This window comes from Castor canadensis, chromosome X (genome assembly GCF_047511655.1).
Source record: "Castor canadensis chromosome X, mCasCan1.hap1v2, whole genome shotgun sequence".
NCBI classification, from domain to species: Eukaryota; Metazoa; Chordata; class Mammalia; order Rodentia; family Castoridae; genus Castor; species Castor canadensis.
This window is the reverse complement of record NC_133405.1, coordinates 88,097,201-88,122,644: the sequence shown is the minus strand read 5'-3', so window position 1 is coordinate 88,122,644 and position 25,444 is coordinate 88,097,201.

Below are 25,444 nucleotides of genomic sequence, written 5' to 3'. Positions count from 1 at the left end.
AGGAGTGATATGGACAGTGACAGGACCAAAGGTCCCCAACCCAGTCCTAGATAAAATTGCCAATTTAAAAGTGCCAACTAATAAAATGGAAGCACAACAAACTACTGGATTGTTTGGATATTGGAGAAATCATATTCCATATTTACAGATCCTATTACAACCCTTGTATCAGGTTATTAAGAAGGCCTCTGATTTTGAATGGGGACCACAACAAGAACATGCCCTTAAGGCAGTGAAAGAGTTGATAGCAACTCATAGTCAGTTATATACCATTGCCCACACTGACACCGTGATTCTGGATATTTCCTATCAAGCAGGATATGGAAACTGGAGGGTAATGTGTAAATGAGTTGCACATACAGTGCCCATATCATTTTATTGTAAAAGATTCCCACACATGGAATCCAAATATACAATTTTTGAGAGGCTCACTTGGACGCTCATGGAGGCAGTGAAAACAGTGTGCCTGGTCCTGATGGATCAATGTCTAGTAATCCATAGCCCAGTGCTAATATTGGACTGGATCAACATGAAAGGGGAAGCTCTAGCCGGAACCCCTTCTGAACCCAAGGTGTTGCAGTGGAAACGGTTCCTCTCTGAGTTCCTCAATAATCATAAGATCATGGCAAAGGGGTAGACACCACTCTGGGTGGAGGAGATTGCCTCAGCCCCAAAGGTACCATGCTCCATAACCATGCCAAAAATTACACAGGCCAAAAATATTGGCCGTTTGGGGACAGAGAGATGGGACAACTCACAGACAAATGCCTGGTTCACTGATGGAGCATCCATGTTGCGGGGTGGCAAGCTGCATTGGAAATCTGCAGCCTGGAGACCCACGGATGGGCAAATCCTCACAGACCATGGCACGGGTAGGTCAGCACAACATGCAGACGTCCATGCAGCCAGATTAGCAATTGAACAATCTCAAAAGGAAGAATATAAAATTGTTAGGATATATTCAGACTTGTGGTGTGTGTGCAATGGCATTGAAGTATGGTCAGGGAAATGGAAACATACCAACTGGCAGATAAATGGCAAGGACATATGGTCTAAGGAAGATTGGATAAAAATGGACGAACTCTCCCAGTCTATTAGCATCTACATGACACAAGTGGATGCACACACAGGGAGAGGCGATCCAACATCTCAGCATAACAAAAAGGCAGATAAGTTAGCAGCTCTAATGATTACCAGAAATACACCTCGGCAGGTGAAGAGTCCACAGACCATTCTGTAACCTTGTATAGGAAAGACAACTGGGCAGATCCATGGCATGTGCATAAACAAGAAGGACTAAAAATGACTCTCAAAAGAGGACCTGGGAGTAGGGTAATACAAGATAAACCTAAATGGACTAAAACTAATACATTTAGGAATTATAAGAATGAACAAAATTAATAAAACAACAAAAACTCAAGATATGTACCCCCTCAATACAAGAACTAAGAGACCTTCATAAGGCATTAGGCCATTGTGGCATACATGCATTGTTTACTTGGGGACAATTAAGGACTATTGATCTGTCTTGGACAAAATGTAAACAGGCAGTGGAAAACTGCCCAGATTGTCCAATGACAGTCCAAAGATTTAGCTATAGAGCCCCACCAGAATTGTATAAACCTAATTCCTTTAATGCTATAATACAGATCGATTTCATAGGACCATTACAAACACATAAGGGAGATTATGCATGCACAATGGTAGATATACATTCTGATGTAATGTTGGGAAAGGCACATAAGAGACCTGACGCTATGGCCACCATATACACCCTATGGTGTTGGTGGGCCAGATATGGCCCCCTGGCCATTATTGAGTCAGATCAAGGCATGCATTTTAGTAGTCAAATAGTCAAGAAATGTGCTCAAGAGATGGATGTTATGTGGAATTACCACCTAGCATACAACCCACAGGCAGCAGGTAACAGAAAGACATAATGGATTATTGAAACTGAAACTACAGTATTTGAAGGATCAGCCACTGAGTAGAGCTTTAGAGATAGCTTGTTATGAGCTCAACTCTAGATTAAGGCTTGGCAGTCCCTCACCCTTTGAAAGTGCCTTCCCCAGACCATTTTTTAATCTGGGGATAGTAACTCAGGGTAACAAGATACTCTTACCACACAAAGTTACTTTAAAAGATCACAATAATAATCTCTCACCACAGGAGGTTGTGTGCTCAGGAGTGCCCAACACTCTTTGGACTACAGGGAAAAAGGGCGACCTCAAAATCCTAAAATAGACAAGCTGGTGCCACGATGCATCTTTAGCATCACGCTGCCTGAATTACATATATACTACTTACTGCTGCATCCTCTTGCTCATTACTATAGTTATTCTAGTTTGGGTAGGAATTACAGTAGTTGGCCATTATACCCTCTGCCATGAAAGGAGGTGCCAGGGCAATGCCAATAACAATACTACCAATAGTACTAACCTCATTTGCAAGAAATTTACTAACCATACTTTGTGTATCCTGGTTCATTGGCTCCAGTGATGCTAGTCCTACCACCATCATTAAACCCACTAAATACTTTCATAATGAAACCCTATCCACACACAACCCTAACCCTACACTTAATTCTTCAATTTTCTTGGTCCCATGGAAATACTTAGACATGCAGCCATTTTTAAAGTATAGGCCTTCCTATTGGGCTCTGTATGCTCATTGCTATGCTAGAGGAAAGTGGGTGGCTCCATCTTACTGCAATGACTACTTTGAAATCAGGGATTTGTTCCATTTCCACCTTATGGGCAGGAAGCTATGTCCATCACTCAGTCATGTTAAATCAAGTCCTGCAGCATGTATTAAAAGTGTTTTATGGAGGAATGCCACTACTGAATTAGCCATTTACACTGCATATGTAGCAGACATTAAACTTAACACCATGATGTGGAAATCTCCAACTTATCATGTATTCAATGCCACCAAGGGACCTAGCTCTTACACCGAGATTACCCTAGAGGAGGAACCCATCTACACTTGTGATGATGCCATACAGACATCATTTCCTCAAATCTTCTTTTCCCCATTGGTCAGACAAGAATTTGGAACTGAGAATGAACAGGGTGAGAATTATGAGTATGAAGATAGTAAGAATAAGGATGATGGAGAGGAGGAAGAGAGTGATACTTTAAGTACCTCAAGTACTCCCACAACATTACCACAGGATATACTTAGAAAACCTATACCAAGTTTTCCTCCCCCAGAAGGCAGGAACATTTCATATCTAGACTATCCCAATGAGCCATACAGGGACATATGCCCAGAAGCAGCTATAAATAAGAGTATCTTATGGTTCAGGCAGGAAAATGATACCAGGATAGTAGTGTGTGTTGCTAACTTTCCAAATTTGCCATATTATGGAGCCTTACACTATTACCATGGCAGTTCTTATGTTAGCACACCCAAGGTGACTAACCTGTCCTTCCCACATATTCCAGCATGGATGGACATACTCCCATTGGGTGTACACCATTGGAGATTCCCGATTATTTTAACTGAATTACTGTCACAACCATTTCCACCAACAGACCCTTCTTTTGCAGCTCAAATACCAACCAATTATGGAGACAGACTACACTAGCAGGAAGGAATTAAAGATTGCACTAATTGGTATTACAAGACCACTATCATTGTGTCTTGAGATTTCTTACATTAGTAAATACTACCGTGGATTTACCAAGGCCAGAAGAGGTACCCAAATATGATGTGCCTGTATGGAGTGCTCACCCCAAATTGGGTAATGATACCACAGGAGTGGCCATAATGTCATTCCTGTGTGCACAAAATTTTTCATATCAAGACCTTTCTAATGATACTGTGCTCCACCAGATAAAATTGAATTCTACCACTGATTCTGATGCAAATGGAAAAAAACTTACAATATCTCTGGCATCAGTTTATCCAAACCTATATTCTCCATTAGCTGAAATAGATTTTGGCATCAGAACAGCCTATAAATTTTCTAATAAAACAGAAGATGGTAGTACTACTGAAAGTGTGCCCAGTTTCAATTTTTCATTTCCTATTTTTCTGAATAAGACTTTCCACGTTGCCTTCTTTAGTCATACAGGACAACCTGCAGACACTGGTACTGCACCCAGAACGGTGTTCTCTCGCTTTGAGGGAAAAAGAAATTTAACAGCGTATGCCTTAATGAATAAGACCCAGTTTTCAAATATACATAGAATAGGCATAATCCCAAGCAACTTAGATTGTGATATTCCAACATATATACATGAAGCTCAATATATACCTAGACAAACCATACCATACCAATCTAATATAGCTGACCAACCTATCCCACTAGACTTAGTAACACCAGCTACTAAAACTATTAAGCTTAATGCTCAAAAGCTAAATTGTAAATGGCTATCAGGGCCAATTAGGGCTATGACAGATTGGACAAACATTACATACTATGAGATGCGGCACCTAATTACACCTTAGATGGTTTGATAACCTCTAACCAAGTTAAGAAATCTACTTGTGCAAGACCTCTTGTTCATACATTATGGTGGTGGTCCAATGCAGGGATGCGCATGCAGGGACTAACTAAAATACACTATTATGGTGTCCCGTACGCATTCTCCTTCCTATTACCATGGAAAGGAAGATGGCATACAGTGGACTTTGTAGCCCACAAACCTAGATGGAGAAATGATACATCCAGTGCAATGCCAACAGAAGGAATACCAGTTTCTATGCCTGGATATGATTGGGACACAATATACCATTTAGAAGCTTCATTTAAAAATGTTGTATAAAAGATTTCTCAGACACACCATGTGTATTGTATAGAGGAGGCTGGAATGAGACACTTAAGTTTTACTCCGTACATTATAAACTGGAGGTTCTCTTTGCACCAAGGATATCAGAAAATACTTCTGATATACATAGACATACCATCTGGAGAGAACCTCCAATGATTTTACCATTAACTTACACTTCTTTAAGTATATTGCCTAACCCCAGGATAAGAGAGCTTAGGCTCACACTAAATCTCAATAATATGGTGCCTAAGGAAATGAAATGTAAAGGGTTAAAGCTACCTACCTTTTCATATGGCCTAAGTCCACCAAAAAGGAAGCCCTTACAGTTCTTTATGGCAAGTGTCATCACAGCTGTGGTAGCAACTGAGATAATGACAACTTTAACAGCACCACTTTTCATAGCCCTGGATGACCTAAAACAGGTTACAAAACACCAGGCTGAGGAAATAGAGGTCTTATCAAGAAGTCTGAGTCAATTAACACAAATAGTACATCACTTACAACTAGAAATAGAGTCCATCAAGAATGCTCATCTTCAATTTGACAAATTGGCAATAGGAAGATTTCGGTGGCTTAAAGAACAATTAATCCTTCAGGAACATGAAATAGAATGTCTTAAGGCCCAACAATCCTTAGATACCATGATGGATGAAATTAGGATATTATTCCAAACAGGTCAAGGAAGGGAAACAATGCATTTTAAAACTATATTAGATAACAGATACCACTGAAGTTGTGTAGATGGATATTGTAAACTACATCTCTTACAAATTTTCTTAGACAATGCAGTCTCAGCCCACTACACAATGACAGTCCCAAGAAAGTTAGGAGACAAATTTGTAATACCAGAATCCACACTTTTAATAGTGGACAATAAATCAATTAATACTACATACTTTTATGCAAGAGACAGGGCAATATCTATCACACAAAATATATATATTATACCAGAACTCATGTTACATACTATACATGAATTGGACTTAGTAATAACACCCCTTAGAGATACAGCCACTTCCCTAGGGAACAATATATTTTTAATATGCTCAGGTGATAATCACACCATACAGTATTGGTACAGAAATATGTCAATGATTGATAATGAGGCTCAGGCAAAACCCATGATACCTTCATTGACAGAACTCAAGAAAGACCAGAAGGATGCATTATCTTAGAGAATGCATACAAAATCAATGTCACCTTCAGACATCAGCCAAATCCAATTTTCAATAGTACTACTTATTCGAGACAGGCTTGGGATAGGAGAGTAATATCCACACAACCTTATTTCTCATTTTCACAAGCAGTAGCTACAGATGTTTTAGCAAGAGAAGAAGCAGTGGCAAAGGAAGCCAATAGACAATTAGATATTATGAAGGACTTCATACATAGAAATGCAAAACAATTTGTAAACATGAATGATGCAGTCCATAAGGAATTTGAGCACATGGACAAACAATTGGTAGAAATAAAGAAGGCAGTGTACTTGACTGAGACAGATACAATGGCATTCATCCACCATAGATATACACCCTCTCACTGTTCAGCAGGAGATGTGTTAATAAGACTGGTGAAATTTGACATTTCTTGTATCACCTCTTGGAACCCCTTTAGGTGGCTAAGAGATTTATGGCACTATGCAGTGCTCATACTTATATTGGTTATAGCAATAAAACTACTTTCCCTATATTGCAGGCATTCTCAAAAGAAAAGTGCTGATTTGGCAATTTGGAAACTAATTGCCCACAACAATGCACAGCTTCCATGCCTTTGATTACAAATATATGAATAATATGAGGACAGGGAACCCCTAAACCCTTGAAGGAAATTATTTTAAAGAAATAACTTGGAATCACTTCTACCACACATATGCAATGCATACAGATGCTTATTTGGTTATTAATAGGATGTTAAGATTTTATACTATTGATGAGTGTAGATTTTGCAAGGCTAGATTTGCAATATTATGGAAGGCAAAAGCAAGACACATACTGAGAATTCCTAAAACACATCTTAAAACATGATGTAAACCCTCACAACACTTATGGGCACAGATACCACTACCAAGCGGTAGGCACCCTCCTTACATATTTGATAAGTTTGCACCTCTCACAACGAGTGTACACATATCCTTCAGTTTGGAGCTATATGCTCCATAATCATCCTGAAACACTCTTACAATTAATAGAATCCAAGCATTACTCTGTCAAGCCAACCACAGATAACCCCGTAGTCATCCAACCATTATTGGAGGACATTACTATCCATACAATTTTTAAACCAATCTTGATACATGCACTCACACAATACCTTGCATTCCTTAATTGGAAAGAATACTTTGACACATATAGGAAAAACAAAACCATAGAGTTAAAAACCCTTTACGAAAGAAACATAGGATGGATTTTTTGTTCATATTGCAGGACTGAACATCCAGTAAGACAACACCATAGGCACCCAGTAGACAATACACTTAATGCTTAAACCAGAAATAACTCTTATAGTCTTAGGCATAACATTTTCTAACACATAAACACTCCTCTTATTCTTAATCTTGAAGCCTTTTACTATTGATAAATATAGATTTTATAAGCTTTGGTAAATAATGCTAAGCGATCTCTTCCTCACTCTATTCTTCTTCTATCTAGTAGGACTAACGGGATATTTGGCAGGCTTATATACCACAGGACATACAGGCTCATCACACTTTTTACCATCATACTTACAGTATATTCCATTCATTACTTGTGTAATTCCCCACACACCAAAACAAATACAAATAGTCAGGCCCATGCCCCACACTCTTGTAGATACACAACTAATAATCACACAAGAGACACCATCAACTCCTTCTGGACAACGAACACCTTCAACATCTCAAGAACAGGAAGAAGCTCTCCCCTACCACCAATCATATGTGATCCAGATGGACAGCCCATTGATCCAGTGGAACTAGGATCCACCTTCAATTCACCTTCAATGTGTGTCATTGTTTCCAACACAGGAACCCTATGCTACTCAGCACTTGGGACCTTCATCGATGAACATGAGGCAATCTTCAGACTCAATGCTGGACCTCCACAACCCCAATCAGATGTAGGAGCAGGCACCAGCGCAAGAATCATCAACAATCAACTGAAGGCCATGGACTTCGAGGATGACATAATACTACAGTGGAAACCTGGACATTGGTCCAACTTGGTAAAAGACACAGCACCAGCTTGCAGACCAGGGAGTGGCATTTACACCATTCCCCAATAAACAAAATGGACTGCATGGACATACTTACAACAATGGGCTGCAGAGGAGATTCACCCACATCCACCAACTACAGGATTTCTCACCTTCTTCATTGTCTTCCACTTCTGCCCAGTGGTGACATTTGTCCATTTCCACATGTATGACAGACTGGCATGTGTCACTACTGGATGAATGAATGCTATGCAGCATGCTATATGGGACATTGGCATCCCATTCATTGGGAAAAGTCTTTTTATTGCAGATTTCACATGGACACAAAAGGGGAATTGTTCCCTTTCGTTATGCTAATTAACTCTTCCAGTTCACCATGGAACTCATCCCTGAGGCCCTATGCTGAAGACTAGGACCTCAAGGACTCGGGGGGTGGACTGTGGTGAACACATATAAGATTGCTGTTGTATTGAAGGATTGTTGTGGTGAACACATATAAGATTGTTATTGTATTGATGGATTGTATTGTGTTAAAGTATGAAAAATTGTTGAAATAAGAAGTATTAGCTAGAGTGTGTTAGGACTTAGAAGCCAGACAGAATGTGACAGGCTGATATACTAATAAGCCAAACCTAAGGTGGTGGCTGATATGCTAATAAACCAACATTAAGGTGGTGACTGACATGATAATAAGCCAACCTTAAAGTGACAGTGTGGATAACAGAAGTGGTGAGGTCACCACAGGGTATATAAACTCAGGCCAGAACCCAAAGCCTTGCTCGCCTCCTTGCCCATCAGAGACCACGCTGTGAGGAGTCCGCCCGAGACCCTGACATAGAGGCAGTCACCCCTTGTGAGTGTGCCCCTTCTCCCAATGACCACTGGGTGCTGCCGGTGAACCATGAACTGGACCTGCACTGAAAGAAGCTGTAAGGATCCCCTGGGGTGCAGCTACGCCCCCCTCATCAGCTGAGAAGATGTCACATGGTGAGCAAGACTTGGGGGAAGGTCTGAGTAACTCTTGACTGGCTAGGGTAGTACAGCCAGGCATTAGGATCCACAGGAAAGTGCCGTGTGAATTTGTTTGAATAAAAACCCTATTCTCTGAAATAAGAGTCTCCTGAGTACTGTCTCTCTGTACTCAATTGAACCAAAAGGGCTTGCAACAATTGGCATAGTCAGCAGGATTTGGTGAAGGGGATTATGATCGCCTAGCACGAGAAAGGGTGATCTGGACGCAAATCTTGGTCTGGGAACTAATTGAGACTTGGGGGAAGTTCTGAGTAACTCTTGGCTGGCTAGGGTAGTAGAGCCAGGCTTTAGGATCCATAGGAAAGTGCCATGTGAATTTGTTTGAATAAAAACCCTTTCTCTGAAATAAGAGTCTTCTGAGTACTGTCTCTCTGTACTAAATTGAACCAATAAGCGCTTGTGACATAGTTTCATCTAGTGTGAGTTGATTTTTGCTGCCTTTAATCTCAGGAATCTCCCTATATTCATACCCTGTGGTGGCTAATTTTGTATGTCAACTTGACAGGGGCAAAAGATGACCAGACTACACACTGTTTCTGGATGTATCTGTGAAGGTTTCCAGGTGAGAATGAAATTGACAAACTCAGTAAGGTAACTGGTACTTCCCAATGTGGGTTAGAATCAACCAATCTGTTGAGAGCCTATATAGAACAGAAGGCAGAGGAAGGAAGAATTCTGTTTTATTGATTGAGCTGGAACATCTCATCTTATCTTCTGTTCTTGAACTAATATTTATCACAATTGGCTCCCCTGGTTCTCAAGCTTTCAGGTGAAGAATGAATTATACCACTGGATTCCTGGGTTTCCAGCTTACAGATGGAAGACATGGGACTTCTCAGTTTCCATAATCATGTAGGCCAATTCTGTTTCTCTGAAGAACACTTGTCCTGGCATTGCTGGCAGGTGGAGTCTGTGATCAGGAGACTTCCAAATTCTTTGTGTCTCTCAGGGAAGAATCCATCACAGGACATGTGGGTGTAAATGGAGTTTATTAAAAGTTAGGGAAGGGAAATGCAAAAGGGAGCATGCAGGTGGAATCTGCAGGCAGAGAGTGTGCTTCTCTTCTCCCAGTGTTTTAAAAACTTATGCTAATCTATGGGGAGGGAAGAACCAGGGGATTCCCATCCAATAATCAATGAGTTGGGAGGGGCAAGGGTGGTTCCAGGCCAGGAAAGGGTGGTCCCTGAGCCAGAGCATGGTCAACCTGAAAGGCAACATTAAGTTTTTATGAGTCTTGAACTTTCCTTAATTTTAGCTTGCCTCACTGGGACTGTACCATCTGTGGCTATGTAGGTCTTTTTTTTCTTTAAATATTTTGTATTTATCATATTATTTTTGTACTGGGGGTACATTGTAATATATTGTAGGTCTTAACACACTGCCCTTGGTGGGTCATAGTCATTGCTCTTCCTGGAGGAAACTCCTTCATATATGGAAGAGGAAAGACTATGAAGTAGGGCTTTAATTCTTCTAAGAACTTCTCAGATCCCGGTTTTCTCTCCTGAAAAACAAGATAAGAAACATAATCTATTTCTAAAGACTTATTCAGGCAGGGATTGGGAACCCATGACAAGTGCTATGGTCTGAATATTTGTGTCCCTTCAAAATTCATACTTTGAAATCTAATCATTAATGAATTGGTATTTGGAAGTGGGAACTTGGGAAGAGGATTGTATCATGAAGGCAAAGACCTCATGAATAAGACTAAAATCCTCATAAAACAGACCCCAGAGAAACCTCTCACTCTTTCCACCATGTGAGGACACAGAAAGTACTGTTAATAAAACAGAGAATGAGCCCTTACCAGACACTGAATCTATAGATGCCTTGACCTTGGACTTCCTAGCCTCTGAAAGTGTAAGAAATAAATCCATTGTTTTAAGCTTCCCTAGTTCTTGTATTTTTTATATCAGCTTTAACAGACTAAGAGAGCATCCACGAATTCACATGCATTAATGAAATTTTCTCTGTCTACTGAGATCTGACCTACCTGTTAAAGTTCCCCTGTAGGCCCATACATCTTCCCTTATTGACATTTCCAGAATTATCATTCCTGCTTGGATTTTCTAATACAGTCTGTGTAATTGCTCTGGCATTTGCAGTTCTTTCTCTTTTGTCATCATTCAATATCCTTTGCTTATATCCAGAATGGAAACCCCAGGTAAAGGGAATCATCATCCACCTTTAGAATCATTGGAACAACATTGTACACATACATGTAAAACATACCTAGACATAAGCATGCACTGCATGAGACCTGATAATAGCTATGTTTCACATCAGAGAGCTTTTGGAAAGCAAGACAAACAGGGAACTTTATCCCTGCCTGAAATGCAACAATGGAATATTGAAATAGCTGTGTTGATGCTAACTGTATAAAATAGTCTCAAGTCTAGCTTTCATCACAACTCTATACAGATAATTTTAGTGCCTGGTCTCTTTGCTAAGCTTAGAGATGGTTCTATCTAATTTCAACCTTTGAAAAGGATCAGGAAATGTTCCAGATTAGATTTATTTTGAAGGGTAATTAGAATTGCCATCTGCTTGCTCCTTCATCCTCAGGACCAACCTTCAGATTTAATCTCCATTGCCTCCAAGAGTTAAGTGCCTTGTGCAAAAGTCAGAAATGTTTTTTCTATCAAGAATCACTATAACTCTGGGAGATTCCAAGATGGTGGCTAGAGGGAGGAAGCAGAAAGGATGCCTCCTAAAGTAGAATCTTGCAGAGATGCTGGAGATACACCTTACAGGAAAAACTACTGAGAAGAGGCAAAATTGTGACTCCTCCACACCTCCAGCTTGTGCATAGCATCTCCACTTCACGTTAAATGGAGAAACCAGGAGGGCTCCCGTGCCGCTGCCAGACAGTAGCAACCAGATGGCTTGGGAAGATGCAGACCACAAAGTGAGCTAAGCAGAACATGGTACTCCCACAGACAACCCTGGGCCAGATCAGCATAGCCCCCTGGACAGACTGACCCACACCCAGGGAAAAAAGAAAAAAAAACTGAATAATAACAAATAACAACAAAAAAGACACGTAGCAAAGAGGGCAGGGCACCATGAGTGCTGAAGAGGGGAGAGGGGAAATCCCTCACAACAAGCCGGCTGGAGAATGCAGGAGCGGTGGCACATGCCCAGCAACCAGGAGTGGGAAAGCTTGTAAAAGTGGCGGTGGGAGGAAAACTCCACAGGAGAGGGGGGAAGACCCACTTCCCATGTAAACTGTAAATAAACATGTCGGCTTGAGAAAGTGGGTGCAGTGTCACCTCCCCCAGTGTGCTTGGAAAGGGGAAAGCTTGTAGCAGTGGCAGTCACGCCCAGGAGAACTCTAAGTAAACAAAGCCTGAGGGGCTAGGTGAGTGTTCAGGTCACTCCTGAGATCTGCACAAATAAAGCCTCCAGCAACAACAAGTGAGCCATAGCCTCAGATAACCATTCGCAGAACTGTCTCCAGACTCTTTTTTTTCTCTCTTCCTTTGATGAGACAACAACTGAACTATATCTGCATGCTGAAAAACTTACTGAAACTGTATTGCATTTGAACTTGGGACACTTTGTAGTGTTTTTTTGTTTGTTTGTTTTGTTTTGTCTTGTTTTGTTTGGTTTGTTTTTTTTCCCCTTTAATGAGACAATGACAAAACTACTTCTGAGACACCATCTCCAGGATTGGAGGCTGAGGGACTAAACCAAAATTATTAAGACTGAAACTTTATTGCATTTGAACTTGGAGATTTTTTTTCATTTAGTTATTTTTTATTTTTTTTCAATCTCTCTCTGTCTCTCTAATGCCTGTTCAGCTTACTGTTGATTAGTACACTATCTCTCCTTGTTTATATCTTTGACACTTTTTTGTTTGTTTCTTTGTTTTGTTTTTCTCTACTTTTTTGTTTATTTGTGTTTCCCTTTTTCTTTAACTTCTTTGCTTTCCATCTCCTCTCACCCTTCCATTCTAGATATCACCATTGTTATTATTAGAAGCTAGAAAATACTTAATTGCACACAGTACAGGGACAATAACAACACGAAGGGCAATAATGGGAAGACAGAAAAAACAGGGAAACCAGTTTCCCCACAGGAAAAAATTAGTACAGGAACCAGAGGAAAAAGAAGAAAACAGATACTCAGATAAAAACTCCAACAAAATGAAGATAAACTATGCCAAAGAACCCAATGAAGACCACCAAAATTATCTAAAAGAAGAAATCCTACAGGCAATCAATGAGAATTTTATAGAGATGATACTGGATATGGTCAACCAAAATGTACAGGAGACACTCAAGAAATTCCAAGACAACAAAAACAGAGAATTTGAAAAAGCACAAGAAGAAATAAAAGAAACCATAGAAGCACTGTATAAACACCCAAGTGAAATAAAGAACACGATTAATAAAGAGATAGATTAACTCAGGACAAAAATAGACAACATTGAAGAGGAAATGACTCAGGATATGGACAACCTCAGAAAAAAGAATGAAACAAAATTGCAAAACAAAACAGAAGGCCAATCCAGCAGAACAGAACAAACAGAAGACAGAATCTCAGAACTTGAAGATGAAATGGTAATTAAAGGAAAAACCAAGGAATTATTAGTTAAACAACTCAAGACCTGTGAAAAGAAAATGACATAGTAGACTTCAAACCTACATTAATCAAACAAGATAAAGAAGGACATTCCATACTAGTAAAAGGGGAAATAGACTAAAAAGAAATAACAATTATCAACTTATATGCACCCAGTGTCAATGCACCCAATTTCATCAAACATACCCTGAAGGACCTAAAAGCATATATTAACTCCAACACAGTGGTTGTGGGATACTTTAACAATCCATTATCACCAATAGATAGATCATCCAAACAAAAAATCAATAAAGAAATCCTAGATCTAAAATATACCATGGATCAAGTGGACCTAGTTGATGTCTACAGAACATTTCATCCAACTTCTACACAATATACATTCTTCTCAGCAGCCCATGGCACCTTCTCCAAAATACATCATATCTTAGGGCACAAAGCAAGCCTCAGCAAATATAAAAAAAATAAAAATTATACCATGCATTCTATCTGATCACATTGCAATAAAACTAGAACTCAACAACAAAAGTAAAGACAAAAAACATGAAAACAGCTGGAAACTGAATAGCTCATTGCTTAATGAACAATGGGTCATTGATAAAATAAAAGAGGAAATTAAAAAGTTCCTGGAAGTCAATGAAAATGAAAACACAAACTACTAGAACCTATGGGACACAGCAAACGCAGTCCTGAGAGGAAAGTTTATAGCCATGAGTGAATATATTAAAAAGACTGAAAGATCCGAAATCAATGGCCTAATGATACATCTCAAATTCAAAAAAAAACAAGAACAAGCAAATCCCAAAACAAATAGAAGGAGAGAAATCATGAAAATAAGAGCTGAAATCAATGAAATAGAAACCAAAAAAACATAAAGAATTAATGAAACAAAAAATTGGTTCTTTGAAAAAATAAACAAGATCAACAGACCCCTGGCAAACCTGACTAAAATGAGGAGAGAAAAAACCTGAATTAGTAGAATCAAGAATGCAAAAGGGGAGATAACAACATACACCATGGAATCCAGGAAATCATCAGAGACTACTTCGAGAACCTATACTCAAATAAATCTGAATATCTTAAAGAAATGTACAGATTTCTAGATACATATGATCATCCAAAACTGAACCAAGAGGATATTAATCACCTGAATAGATCTATAACACAAAATGAAATTGAAGCAGCAATCAAGAGTCTCCCCAAAAAGAAAAGTCCAGGACCTGATGAATTCTCTGCTGAATTCTATCAGACCTTTAAAGAAGAACTGAAACCAACCCTCCTTAAACTGTTCCACGAAATAGAAAGGGAAGGAAAACTGCCTAACACTTTTTATGAACCCAGTATTACACTTATCCCAAAACCAGGCAAAGACACCTCCAAAAAGGAGAACTATAGGACAATGTCCTTAATGAACATTGATGCAAAAATCCTCAATAAAATAATGGGAAACAGAATTCAACAACACATCAAAAAGATCATTCACCACGACCAAGTAGGCTTCATCCCAGGAATGCAGTGGTGGTTCAACATATGAAAATCAATAAATGTAATAGACCATATTAACAGAAGTAAAGACAAAAACCACTTGATCATCTCAATAGATGCAGAAAAAGCCTTTGATAACATCCAACACCATTTCATGATAAAAGCTCTAAGAAAACTAGGAATAGAAGGAAAGTTCCTCAACATTATAAAAGCTATATATGACAAACCTACAGCCAGCATTATACTTAATGGAGAAAAACTGAAACCACTCCCTCTAAAATCAGGAATGAGACAAGGATGCCCACTATCTCCACTCCTATTCAACATAGTACTGGAATTCCTAGCCAGAGAAATTAGGCAATAAGAAGGAATAAAAAGAATACAAATAGGTAAAGAAACTGTCAAAATATCCCTATTTGCAGATGACATGATCCTATTATTCTACTTTAGTTACTCTTTATATGGAATATATTTTTCCATCCATTCATTTTCAATCTACATGTATGTCTAGAGCCAAAGTGAGTCTTTTATAGACAGCACATAGTAGGTCATTTTTAAAAATCCATTCTGGGCCTGGCAGAGTGGCTCACGTGGTAGAGTTTCTGCTTAGCAAGCAAGAGACCGTGAATTCAAACCCCAGTACCTACCAAAATAAGCATTCTGCTAATTTACGCATTTTGAATGAAGTGTTTAATCCATGTCTATTTAAAGTAGTTACTAATGAGGAAATACTTTGGCCATTTTTCTATTTATTTCCTATATATCTTATGTAGTTTTTGTTCCTTATTTCTTCCAGTAATAATTTCTTGTGCATTTTGTTAATTATTTGTACTTAATTCTTCTGACTCCCTTCTCATTTCCTTTTGTGTATGTTCTATAAATATATTGTTTATGGATACCATGGAATTACACTTAACATGCCAAAGTAATAGCCATGTAATTTGAATTTATAGTAATTTGATTTCAAATTACTATAAATTTGCAGAGTTTGCAAATGAAAACTCTGCTTAATCAGTTCTGACTACCCCTTTCAGTTATTTGTCATAATTTAAATCTTTTTATAGTCTATACCCAAAGCATAGATTAATAATTTTATGCAATTGTCTTTTAAATCAAGCAGGAAATAAAAAGTGGAGCTATAAACCAAACTTACAATAATTCTAGATTTTATACTTGCCCATGTATGCATATTTAATGGAGATCTTTATTTTTTCATATATTCAAATTACTGTCTATTGTTCTTTAATTCCAACCTAAAAGGCATCCTTTAGAAGTTCTTGCAGGGCAGGTCTAATGGTATTGATTCTCTCACCTTTTGTTTATCTAAGATTACCTTAAGTTTCCCTAATTTTGAAGGGCAACTTTTTTGGATATAGAATTCTTGATTCACAGACTTTTTCCAGCACTTTGAATATTAACCCAATGTTTTATATCCTCCAAGGTTACTTCTCAGAAATCAGCTGATAATGTTACAGGGGGCTTTTTTATGTGACAAGTTGTTTCTCTCTTTCAGCTTCCAAGATTCTGTCTTTGTCTTGGATCTCACCAGGTTGATTCTAATGTGTATCAATGTTGATCTCTTTCAGTTCATCATATTTGGATTTTGTTGAGCATCTTAGATATGTAGATTCATGTATTTTACCAAATTGGGGGAGTTTTCAGCCTAATGATTGAAATAATCATGTTCAAATATTCTCATCTTCCTGTCCTTTCTATTTTTCCTTTCAGGATTCCCACAATTCATATATTGCTCTTTTTGATGGCATTCCACAGGTCTCTTAGGGTCTGCTCACTTTTTAAAAATGTTTTTACTTTCTCTTCCTTAAAATGATCATTTCAATCATCCTACCTTCAAATGTGCTGATTCTTTATCTGTTTACTGAAATCTTTTTTGAACTCTTCTAAGGTTGAGTTTTCATTTATTATACTTTTCAGGTTCATTTCTTTTTAGTTTTTTTATGTTTTCTCTTTATTGATTTTCTCATTTTGTACATGCATTGTTTTCCCGAATTTATCCATGTTTTCCTTTAGTTCTTTGGGCATTTATGTGACACTTGCTTTAAGTTCTCTATTTAGTAATCTGCCATCTGGGCTTAAACTGAAAAGATCTGCTTACTTATTTTGTTCATCCAAATGGTCCATACTATCCTGTTTCTTAATATGCTTTGTGATTTTTACTTATTATTATTATTATTAGTGTATATTAATTATCCAAATAATGGACTTCATTGTGGCATTTTCATACATGTGTCTGATGTTTTTTAATCATATTCACTACTACTATTATATTTCTTATCCCTCTCTCCAATATTCCTAATAGTCCCCCTTTTACTTGCAGGTCTTTTGTTTTTGGCAAAATTACTACATGTAATTTTTTGATTATGTGATCTTTTTCCCAGTTCAGTTTGGCAGTGTGCCTCTCATCCCTTCTACTTTGAGCTTTTTGTTTGTAATACATTCTAAATCAACAGCAGTTACCTGGAGTTTTCTTTATCTCTCTTCCTTTTTTGTGCAATTGCCTAGTTCATCAAGAAAAGTAACAAATTCTGAATTAAGAGACGTAGCATAAACTGCACTTAAAACAACATCTGAAATCAACCCAAGAACCATCTGGAGGGTTTATAGGAAATGTGCGCATGCATGTGTGTGTGTGTGTGTGTGTGTATGTGTGTGTTGTAGCCTTGCACATGTTCATGCCAGGCAAGTGCTCTGCCACTGAGCTATACCTCTAGTCCTTGAGTGTACTGTATTTCAAGAGTGAAGATTTGCATCCACTCCCTCAGGGTTGTGTGTTGTTTCTTCACAATCCTAATAATCCCGAAGGGGTAGGGTAAAGGTGAAACAGCTTGATTTGTTTCTGTCTGTCTTTGTATATAAGGAGTAAATTATCTTGTATCAACTATACTGCTTTGAATGAGAAATTGACCTTTTGGTGGTGAAGTGCTCTCAAAATATCTCTCAGCTACTTTAATGTGGCCTCTTGATATATAGAGAAACTACTTTCCCTTATTCCCCACTCAAGGGTTCAAAACCTTGATATCTTTTAGGGAATAGAAAGTCAAAATCAGCATTTGGCTACTTCCTTCTGGTATGGGGCATAGGCCTAGATAGGAGTCTTTTGCCCTTGCACTCTGTCAATGGGGACAGCAGGTATCCCACCTCATGGATGATTCAGAGGTCACCATGGAAGGGTATATCCTTTGCAGATGGTAACTAGCACTAGTTACGTTCAAGAAGAAAAAGAAGCTACACCAAGGAAACAGAGAGCAACAGGTTGGAACCAGTGAAGTACAGCAATAAACACAGAAAAGTAAGATTCCCACACAGGTGATTATAAACAGGAATAATAGTGTTTTCATCCACCATTTGAATCCAAAGGACCAAGTGGACAGTAGATTCCCCAAGTTTATAGCAGAGTCAGACATCACATTAATCTGCCAGTGGAGTTCTTTTTGTGCCTTAGATTTATTGGCTGAGTTGTCTGGAGTTTGAACATAGCATTTAGTCTTATCAGGGCACATGCATGACCTTGTGCTATGGCTAGGCTATCGAGGGATAACCAACTGTGATGCATTGTCTATTTCATCATCTTTACCTCAGAATTTAGTAGAGTTAGCCCTTGAGCTTTTTTATTTATAGTTTTAGAGCCTGGAGATAAGAGGAAACAAACTTGGCTAAAACATTCCAATAAGGAGAATGAGTATATGGGCTGCCCCTGGAGATATAGAAATAGTGACTGCAAGTTCCTGCTCAATTGGTAAATAGACAGGTATGAGCTTTAATGTCAGGTAACCAAGCTCACTAGCTACTTAATTTGGAAGTTGCTTTTGAAAGGGTTGGCACAGGTGACTCCATTTGGAATCTGACAATTTCCCCTCTTGTCTGAACTGTTTGTCTCTGAATGTTCCCTCATTGCCAGAATAAACTTTGTCCTGGTCTTTCCTCATTGCCAGAATGAGATGTCCCAAATGGTCTGATGGGATTCCATGTTGGAGGGGAATGACAGACAGGTCAGGTGGGAAGCTGTGCCAATAAGACACTTTTGGGCCAAATTTAAGCAACAAAGATGTTCAGAAGGAATGACTCACGGGGGGAAGAGGGGAGAAATGACCCAAACATTGTATGCACACATGAATAAAAGAAAAAAAAAAGAAAATTAGAGGAGATAAAAAAAAAAGGAGTGACTCTTGGGATGGACTTACCAGAGTCCATAAAGTTCTCCTTGTTACAATTAGGAACACATGGACACAAGCTTGCAAAGGGCTAGCATAATTAACATTTTAATTTAAAGGGCAGCAGCTTGGTAAAGTGTTTTTCTAATTTTTGCATTCTAGAAGACATGTATTTGGGGAGAATAAATACATTAAATATATAAAGAAGCTAGTAACACTTAGCATCACAGCTACACAGATGTTACATATACATACTAATTTAGCTTTTTCCTTTGGAATAAAATTTTGAATCTTTGGCTAAGTTAATAGGTATATAAAAGTTAAAAGTTTAGATCTCTTAGAAGTTAGTGGAACAGTGCCAGTGACCTCAATATTTTTATTTCCTAATGTACAAGTGCATTGCATGTCTACAATAGCATTCATCTAGTGAAGATAAACACATATGGGTCAGACTTTGAATATTATGACTAACCAAATGGCAAGTTTTTCCCACCTGCAAGGTGCATTTTAGCAGAAATGCCAAAATTTTCATTGACCATTTTTATATGTCAAAGATTTAGATGTAATGCATTTTAGATAAAAGAGAGCAAATGTTACTAAGAGCAGAACAATATTATTCTTAAGACAGATAATAGGTGCTAGTTCTACATCAGTATATTGAATCTTAGCTTTAGAAAATCCTTAGGTAACTCTTAATCATAGCCAACTTCATCACACACATAAACTTTTTATCCAAATAAGCAAATTTCAAGATCCCTTTTACCACTTGAGTTCAAAACAACCCTTTTTTTTTGAGCCTGATAAGTTAATTAATGAATGCTTATATTTTAGTTATATCTGACTGACAATAGCTTTCACATATTAACTTTAAGTAGTGATTTAAGAACCATCCTAAAGATGCTTGCACACACACACACACACACACACACACACACACACACACACACACACAGTTTTTAAATTAGGTATTTCAAGCCTGAAGCATGCATTTAAAAAATGAGCTTAAAAATTTCACTTTAGATCTTTGTGGAGTTTTAAACGTGTAGAAGGTTCCCATAAAAGCGATCACAAACCACTTTTGACTAGTGACAAACTTGTCCTATAAGGTAGATGGGAGAAACCATATGAATAGTGCTAGAGCAAGGGGAAAGAAAGACTAGGGGACTGTACAGGGTAGCAAAGTGGAACAGAAGAGGGCTTGGGATCATCCAGAATGACCTGAATGGGCCAGACATATCTGGCATCCTTCTCACAAGTCTGGAACCTGCAAGATGGACATGAAGGCCTAGACATAGGGAACCTCACACTACTTAGAGGAATTCCAGCAGAAAAGATAAAGCAAGAGTGCCATTTTGAGGACAGATTTCTTGATTTGCCAGTCAGCCATGCTACATTGCAAAGAATGTAGCTCAGGAATGATTCTACAGGAATAGATGACATGTTGCCTATCTGTAAGAAAGGGAGAGAACTCACTATCATTGCCCAGGCAGGGTGTCCCAATCTAAAGAGACAATTTGAAGCCTTGAGAATATGTCAAGGGAGGGGCATCCCCCTGGTCCTTGACCTACATAAATCTTTGAGGTCATATTTAAAGCATCCTTCTAGTGACATGGAAACTAGTGTAGTGCATTCTCTAAGTTCCATTTGGTACCTCTTTTTCTTCCAATTTTATTTCCCTGTGGTTAAATTCAATAGGAAAGTTAAGAACTGAATTCCTTCAACAAAGATATCTGTCTCAGGGAACAATCCTGCTTCATCTAACCCTGTGTGTCTCTTATGGCATGGGGAGTAGAGCCCTTAAAAAGACCAGGCAATAAGTCAGCAACAAAGGAAATGCATTAATAACAAGAGAAGACCATACTGAGGATATGCTTTTCTCCAAGGCAGGTGTCTAAAAGGGAGAAGGCCGAGGATTCCAAGATGGTGGCTAGAGGTAGGAAGCAGAAAGCGACCCTCCTATAGTGAAATCTTGGAGAGACGCTGGAGACACACTTTGCAGGCATAATCACCGAGAAAAGACATAACTTTGACCCCTCCACATCTCCAGCCGGTGCAGAGAATCTCCACTTCACATTAAACGGAGAAATGAGGAGAGCCCCCGGGGCCTCCAGTGGCCGGCGCCCATACAGCTTGGGAAGACACGGACCAGGTGAGCTTCGTGGTACCGCAGTAGCCCCACAGACAAGCCTGGGCCAGAGCAGCATAGCCCACTGGACAGACTGACCTCCACCTGGGGAAAAAAAAAAGAGAAACTGAGTAATAAGCAATAAGAACAGTTAAGACATGCTGGAAAGAAGGTGGGGTGCCCTGAGCACTGAAGATTGGGGGAAGGGAATCCTTCCCAGGACTATAAATAAACAAGCTGTGCGGGCCAGAGAGCCTCTGGTGGGAGCGGGGCGCACGCCCAGCAACCAGGAGCGGGGAAGCTTGTGAAAGGAGGGAAGACCCACTTCCCACGTGAACTGTAAACAAACATGGCAGCTGGCAGGAGCAGCAGCACCGCCCAGTAAGCAGGAGCAGGAAAGCTTCTGAAAGTGGCAGTGGGAGGAAAACTTCTGAGGAGAGAGGGGAAGACCCACCTCCCACATGAACTGTAAATAAACACGCAGGCCTGACAACGCGGGGGCAGTGTCACCTTTCCCAGAGCTTGGAAAAGGGAAAGCCTGTAGCAGAGGCTCCCACACAGGAGAACTCTGAGCAAACAAAGCCTGTGGGACCAGGTGAGTGCTAGCTCACCCCAGAGATCTGCATAAATAATGCCGCCAGCTTCAGGCTGAGAGCAGCAGGCAGGCAAGCCACAGTTGCAGATACCACTCTCAGAACTGTCTCCAGATGCTTTTTTTTCTTTTTCTCCCTACCTTTGATGAGAGAACAACCGAATTACACCTGCAAGCCGAAAAACTTACTGAAACTGTATTGCATTTGAACTGGGGACACTTCGTGGGGCTTTTTTGTTTGTTTGTTTGTTTGTTTTGTGTGTGTGTGTGTGTGTGTGTGTGTGAGTGTGTAGTTTTGATATACTTTATGCATCCCCTTTGATGAGACAACTACAGAACAACATCTGAGGCACCAACTCCAGGACTGGAGATTGAGACGGACACCAAAATTATTAAGACTGAAACTGCATTGCATATAAACTTGCAAGTTTTTTGGTTTTTTTTTTTAATTTTCTATTTTCCAATTTAATTCATTTTTATATATAGATATTACTTTCATTTACTTATTTTTTATTTTTTTAGCTTTGATTTTCAATCCTCTTTCTGTCTCTCTAATGTCTGTTCACCTTACTGTCGATTAGTACACTAACACTCCCTGTTTATACCTTTGAAACTCTCTTGTCTGCTACCTTGTTCTGCTTTCTCCCTCTTGTCTGTATATTTGTTTTCCCCTTTTCTTTAACTTCTTGCTTTCCATCTCAGCCCACTCTTCCATTCTAAATATTAGCATTGTTATTATTACAAGCTAAAAAATACTTAATTACACACAGTACAGGGACAGTAACAACACCAAGGACAATGACGGGAAGACAGAAAAAACAGGGAAACCAGTTTCCCCACAGCAAAAAATTAGTACAGGAACCAGAGGGGAATGAAGAGAACAGAAACTCAGATCCAGACTCCAACAAAATGAAGATAAACTATGCCAAAGGACCCAATGAAGCCCACAAGAATAATTTAAAAGAAGACATACTACAAGTACTCAATGAGAATTTTATAGAGATGATACTGGATAGGGCCAACCAAAATGTACAGGAGACACTCAAGAAATTCCAAGACAATAAAAATAGAGAATTTGAAAAAGCAAAAGAAGAAATAAAGGAAACCATAGAAGCACTGTATAAACACCAAAGTGAAAGAGAGAACACAATGAATAAATGGATAAATGAACTCAGGACAAAAATAGACAACAATAAAGAATAAAACAGCCAGGATATGGAAAACCTCAGAAAAAAGAATGAAACAGAACTGCAAAACAAAACGGAAGGCCAATCCAGCAGAATAGAACAAACAGAAGACAGAATCTCAGAACTTGAAGATGAAATGGTAATTAAAGGAAAAACCGAAGAACTATTAATTAAACAACTCAAGACCTGTGAAAAGAAAATGCAAGAACTCACTGACTCCATCAAAAGACCAAACTTGAGAATCATGGGCATCGAAGAAGGAGAAGAGGTGCAAGCGGAGGGAATGAGTAATATATTCAACAAAATAATAACAGAAAATTTCCCAAATCTAGAGAAAGATATTCCCATACAAATGCAAGAGGCCTCCAGGACACCAAACAGACCAGATCAAAATAGAACTACTCCACGACATATCATCATTAAAACAACAAGTTCAGAAACTAAGGAAAGAATATTGAAGGCTGTAAGAGAGAAAAAACAAGTAACATACAAAGGTAAACCCATCAAAATCACAGCAGACTTCTCAACAGAAACATTAAAAGCAAGAAGAGCGTGGGGTGAGATCTTCCGGGCACTGAATGAAAACAACTTCAACCCCAGGATACTCCACCCAGCAAAGCTATCATTCAAAATAGATGGAGCAATAAAAGTCTTCCATGATAAGCAGAAAGTAAAACAATATGTGACCACAAAGCCACCATTACAAAAGATTCTGCAAGGGATCCTGCACACAGAAAGTGACACCCAACTTAACCATGAAAAGGCAGGCAGCACCAAACCACAGGATAAGAAAAAGCAAGACAGTAGAGAGTAACATCAAGTTAGGTACACACAATCAAACCTTCAAATAACTAAGACAACTAAATGGCAGGAATCACCACATACCTATCAGTACTAACGCTTAATGTTAATGGACTTAATTCACCCATCAAAAGACACCGTTTGACAAAATGGATTAAAAAAGAAGATCCAACAATTTCTTGCTTACAGGAGACTCATCTCACCGACAGAAATAAGCATATGCTTAGGATGAAAGGCTGGAAGAAGATTTACCAAGCCAATGGCCCCCAAAAACAAGCAGGAGTAGCAATACTTATCTCTGACAAAGTAGACTTCAAACCTACATTGATCAAATGAGATAAAGAAGGACATTCCATACTAATAAAAGGGGAAATAGACCAAAAGGAAATAATAATCATCATTCTGTATGCACCCAATGTCAACGCACCCAACTTCATCAAACATACCCTGAAAGACCTAAAAGCATATATAAACGCCAACACAGTGGTTGTGGGAGACTTTAACACTCCATTATCATCAATAGATAGGTCATCCAAACAAAAACTCAATAAAGAAATCCAAGATCTAAAATATGCAATAGATCAAGTGGACCTAGTAGATGTCTACAGAACATTTCATCCAACCTCTACACAATATACATTCTTCTCAGCAGCCCATGGAACCTTCTCCAAAATAGATCATATCCTAGGGCACAAAGCAAGCCTCAGCAAATATAAGAAAATAGAAATAATACCGTGCATACTATCGGACCACAATGTAGTAAAAGTAGAACTCAACAACAAAAGCAAAGACAAAAAACATGCAAACAGCTGGAAACTAAATAACTCATTACTTAATGAAGAATGGATCATCGATGCAATAAAAGAGGAAATTAAAAAGTTCCTGGAAGTCAATGAAAATGAAAACACAGCCTACCGGAACCTATGGGACACAGCTAAGGCAGTCTTGAGAGGAAAGTTTATAGCCATGAGTGCATACATTAAAAAGATTGAAAGATCCCAAATCAATGACCTAATGATACATCTCAAACTCCTAGAAAAACAAGAACAAGTAAATCCCAAAACAAATAGAAGGAGAGAAATAATAAAAATAAGAGCTGAAATCAACGAAATAGAAACCAAAAAAACCATACAAAGAATTAATGAAACAAAAAGTTGGTTCTTTGAAAAAATAAACAAGATCGATAGACCCCTGGCAAACCTGACTAAAATGAGGAGAGAAAAAACCCAAATTAGTAGAATTAGGAATGCAAAAGGGGAGATAACAACAAACACCATGGAAGTCCAGGAAATCATCAGAGACTACTTTGAGAAACTATATTCAAATAAATTTGAAAATTTAAAAGAAATGGACAGATTTCTAGATACATATGATCATCCAAAACTGAACCAAGAGGAAATTAATCACCTGAATAGACCTATAACACAAAATGAAATTGAAGCAGCAATCAAGAGTCTCCCCAAAAAGAAAAGTCCAGGACCTGATGGATTCTCTGCTGA